This window comes from Gekko japonicus, unplaced genomic scaffold (genome assembly GCF_001447785.1).
Source record: "Gekko japonicus isolate JY-2015 unplaced genomic scaffold, Gekko_japonicus_V1.1 scaffold2520, whole genome shotgun sequence".
Taxonomy (NCBI): Eukaryota; Metazoa; Chordata; class Lepidosauria; order Squamata; family Gekkonidae; genus Gekko; species Gekko japonicus.
The window spans coordinates 68,833-74,289 of NW_015163679.1; positions in this window are offsets into that span (position 1 = coordinate 68,833).

Here is a 5,457-nt window from a genome sequence, read left to right on the forward strand (position 1 = left end):
AAGGTCCACTCAGTCGTTTCCGATGTTAATATGGTTTGGAATTAACAGAATCTTTGTGGCATCAAAATTGTTTACATACTACGTGGCTTGCAAAACTAAGATGAAATGTGGCATAGATATAGTCCACCCACATCACTATACAAATCTGAATTTTTTTATGTTTCGTCCTTTCGATGGAATTCACGTAGGTAATCCCTAAATGATTATTTTTAATGCAAGCTAGAAATACAAACACAGTTACACAGATTAGCCATGAAGAATACATTTCTATAACTCTCACCCACATTGGGGACTTGAGACACATGGCAAAGGGAGTGTGGATGTATTTCCACATCACCCAGAAAGTCAAGATGTGACTCTCTGAGAAGTCTGAACATTGTACATTTTACACCTTAAACACTCATTTATATTACAAAGATTGCCTCACCATACAGGTTAGCACTCCAACATAGAACAAAAAATGCAGGCAAGGACTGGTGTGTGTGTTCCTTTGGAAACAGAGGAACTGGACTTGAGGAAGAAAGCGAGAGGTTTCTGGGAGCATCCAGTAAGACAGTCAAATGCTAGCTTCTTTTACAACTATATTTATAGAAACAAAACCTGATGAAACACAGCAAGTGCTTGCAAACTGCTTAGTGGCTTTAGGCATCTCATAGGCTTCATTCAGCACGACTGTTGCTTGAAGAGCATGAGGATCTCTTCCCAATGTTCAGAATCCGAACACACGTTTCCTTCAGTTTGGGATTGGTAACTATTAAGACGATTGAATGAACAGAAGGATAGGAAGAAAGCAGAATGATGGAGATCAGGTGCTCCAGGCTGCTGATCCTGAAATCACTGAAAAATGCAACATTCGTTGCAACAAAATATAGAACAAAGAAGAAAAGAAAGCACAGCAGAGACTTCATGACACTGAGATGGGCTCGAGTGCTGAGATCCTTCACGTCCAGGCCATTCTTTTTCAGGTTCCTCATGTGCCTCCACAGAGAGATGAACAGAAGAACGGATGCAGCTGAGCATATAAGGAAACAGAGGGCGGGGAGAGTGAACTGGACAGGAGACAACATCTTAAACACTTTATTGTTTTTTGGGTTTCTCCGCTCCGTCATGTTTCTTCTCAGAAAGTGGCAACTTCCTTGACTCAGATAAACTACGTACGAAGGGAGAGAGAAAAACACAAAAGCAATACATGGTATTGCAAGCAGTCTTGGCATGAACCGGTCAATTCTTGACTTCAACCAGGGGAATGGAGGGTGAGCAAAGGTGGTGATCTTCAGGCAGTAGAAAACATTGAGAGCGGTGTCACTGGAGAAGCTGGCCATGTTGCAGTAGTTCCAGGCCATGTTCATGAACTGTTCTGTACAGCTAAACTCATAAGTCCCTGGAGAGCGGAGATAAAGACATTGGTTTATCGTGAGAATCCCCTGTGTCAAAAATCTGGAGGCGCTCAGGCAGCTCAGGAGAAGGCCACAAGGGATCAGTTTCCGACTCTGGAGCCAACTGTAGCCATTCACAGCTATGATAAATCCATTCCCCAGTAAGGCCACAATGTTCATCATGCCAAACACAGACAGACAAAGACTCCTAAGGGATGCTGACATTTCATCACTCATTATTGTCACTCTGCGAGATCAAGGTCTGTCTCTCTTTGTGAGTTCACTAGGTTCTGTCTGGTTGGGCATCTGGTGGGTATTCAAACAGATCATGTTACATAAGAGATGCAAATCTTAGAAGTTTTCCCCCCAACCTATGACACGGTTGTGCATAGCATCGCAGGTATCTGCGGAGGGACATGACTCAATTTGCATGACCAAGCCTTTCTTTCCGCCACAGTTCTTGGATATCTAATTTGGGTTTTACCAAAAGTTGTTTACTCAAGACTGGTTGCAATATTACATTTTTTTTTTTGCATATGTGTGAGCCATAGTTTTGGTGAAGGATTAAACCATTTGTTTTGCTGCATTCCTGTGATCTTGATTAAGGAATCCATTGTAGAATGTGTTATCTGCGCATCCCCTCTCCCCAGTTTTTAAAGACATGTACTTGATGTGAAGAGACAGAAGGCAAGGAATAACTGAGTTGTTTGTACATTATATCTGAGAATTGCTTTTACTGAGTATGTGCCAATTTTCTCCACTTCTCTATGCCTCCATAGTTAGACTTGTGCATGTGTGTTTGTTCTTAATTACACTGCATCATAGGTTTTGTAGGCTTATGCTTGCATTAGCTACCTTCTGTTCTTACACTGCATTTCACTTCATTTGTTTGTACTGAAACAGTGCTCATGACAGCTTACTCAATGATTTGAACACTTATAAGCATTTTTCAGCATAACAACAAAAACAAAGACTAAAAACAGACAAGATAAAAAGGCACACACAACACAACTACCACCTTTTTCTCCTGTTTAGGAAGCACCTCTTCTCAGGTTTAGCATATGGATGCACGTTTTTTTCAGTTTGGGATTGGTGAATATCAAGATGACAGAGTGTGCAGAAGGATATGAAGTCAGGACAATGTCAGAAATCAGCCGCTCAAGTTTGCCATAGTGGAGAATATCACCCATAGTAATGATCATGGCAACAAAATGTACAATGTAGAAGAAGAGCAAAAGGAGTAAAGGCTTCATAACACTTAGGTGGGCCTGAGTGCTGAAGTCCTTGGTGCTGAGGCCACCCATCTTCAGATTCCTCGTGTGTCTCCACAGAGAGAGAAGCAAAAGAATAGAAGCGGATACACAGATGCTGAAACTGATGGCAGTAAAAGAGAACTGGAGAGGACTTAACAACATAAGAAAATGGCTGCCACAAGTCTTACTTTGGCTGGTGTTTCCCACTAGATTTCCTGTGAGATTGCAGCATTTTTCATTTTCCAAAGACCTCATGACTGGATGAACGGAGCAGATTATGAAAGCTAGGAGAGATATTCCAAGGAATCTGGGCACCAGCACCGCAATTCTTGGCTTTAGCCATACAAAGAGAGGGTGGGCAAAGTTGGTGACCTTCACACAGTAGAAGACACTGAGCCACGTGGCACACCAGAGGCTGGCTGTGTTCAGATACATCCAGGTAAGGGAGAATGCCTGATGTTTTCTGCTATCTATATATGTCTCTAAATAGCTGAAATACACAAATTGGCTGCTCACGATAACCCACTGCAAAAGAAATCTGGAGAGGCTCAAAGTGGTCAAGAGGAAATCACAAGGGAGCATCTTCCTGCTGTGTAGCCAGCTCTGTCCATTCACGACTACGATGAATCCGTTCCCTAACAAGGAAACAAGGGACTCAATCCCAAAAATGATCAGAAAAAATATACCCAGTGGGGAAAACATGTTTCTGTCCATTGCTGCCATCTTCAGAGAGAAATATCTAACAGGGGAGCAAGAAGAATCAAATGGTGCCTCTCCTGGTTTCTGTGTGGTGTTTTGCAGAGAAAACTCTGGCTTTGGGGGCTGTATTAATAGTCATGGTATGATATATAGTGAGTCAGATGCAAATCAATGGAGGATCCTGTTACTAATTGAGTAGGCATCATGTAGTACATTACTGCCCAAGGATTTCCCCCCCCCAGACTTGCAGAACTAAGAATATGGCAACGCTTTGTGGGCCATTTTCACAGTGCTTTGGGACATCAGGAACTGGATTTACAAAGAACTTTGAACTTCAATCTGGATCGTACTCACAACCATACATTTTATGTGAAACCGAAGCAGTTTTTGCCTGTCTTGGGACCCTATGAGCCCTTCTACCTTTGCCCATACCATGCCTATCTTATTTTCTCACCACAGCCGATAGATATGTGAGTGGCTGTTATTGGGGAAACGGTATGGCGATGTTAACCCCTGCCCTAGCACTGTGACCCTAACCCACTGCACTACCTGTCTCCATAACTGTTCTGGAGTCATAAATTACAATATTCCATTTTTAGGCTGTCCTTCCTCCCCTTTATCTCAGAATGGCATGTAATGTTCTCCATTCCCAGTTTTTTCCCCTCACAAGACGCTTGAGGGTTGTGCCCCATCCTTGGCTCAGCCAGGACTGAAGCTTTCCTCCATTTAAAGGTGCTTGCTTCAGACTTCCTCGCCCCTTCCTTTGGAGGAATTCTCCTTTCGCTGATTGAAGGATTCAAGCTTGACTGCCAAGTAGTAGGATGCCAAGGGGTAGGATCCAAGCCATTGATTTTGCATTAACTTTGTTGACTTTGCATGATTGTTCAGGTCAGGGCTGTACTGACCTTGCCAATACTGACCATGTACGGTCCTGCTCCCTGATGGGGGGAGGAATCAGTGAAGGCTCTCACCACCCCCAGTAGCACCCATCTTGTCCAGGCCTCAGGTTGTCTGCTCACAGTGACAACCACACATGATTGGGCAACCAGCTTGGCAATGGCAGCTAACACCCACTCTAGTCAAGGCTTGGGTATCTGGCTTCCAGTGACAGATCCCACCTGCCTCACACAGGGTGAGGGCTGCTCCTTGCTTGGCCCCAGCAGTGGGGGGCTGACAGTGATTCTGGGACATTTCCTGAATTTTTGCTCAGGGTCTCAGAATAGTACTGTATGCACTTTATTGGTAATTGCTAATTTATGTCCTAAATTATTTGTTTATGAGATTTTATAGAGTTTTTAAGTTTTATGTATGCCAATTAGGTACATCGTACCGTTTTGTTAGCCGCCCTGAGCCCGCTCGTGGGATGGGCGGGGTATAAATATAATATAATAAATTAATTAATTAATTAAGGCTGCTGGGTATGGCACAGCCCAATAGGTACATGACAGAAGACTTACTATTTCCCACATCCTACTACATATATGTTTAAAATCCAGTGAAAGTTTAAAGGAATATTTATATACAGACAGTTTAACTTATCAGGGTTTCCTGTGATTAAGTGCCATTAAGGCACAGCTGACTTAGGGTGACCCCATAGTCTTTCAAGAAAAGAGACTAGAGACTAACAGAGGTAGTTTTCCTATTGCCTTCCTCTGCATAATGACCCTGGACTTCCTTGGTGGTCTCCAAACCAAATACTAACCGGGGCCTACTTGTTACCCAGACTGAACCCAGAGAAGGGGAAATAAGCTTTTAAAAGGGTTCCAGAAAGGAATAATGCAGGACCTCGTAATTCTGTGTATAACAGGGTGGATCTGTAAAGTACTCGGAAACGTAGAGTGATTCAGCAAGGTACTTTATTAGATCAAGAACAAGACAGGGAACCCCGGCACGCAGGCCGGTATATATGCCCAGAACCCACCACCAAAACACACCCCCTAGTGACCCTATAGGTTATTTACAGTGGCCGAAAGTCTCATAACGTAGAGTGATTCAGCAAGGTACTTTATTAGATCAAGAACAAGACAGGGAACCCCGGCACGCAGGCCGGTATATATGCCCAGAACCCACCACCAAAACACACCCCCTAGTGACCCTATAGGTTATTTACAGTGGCCGAAAGTCTCATA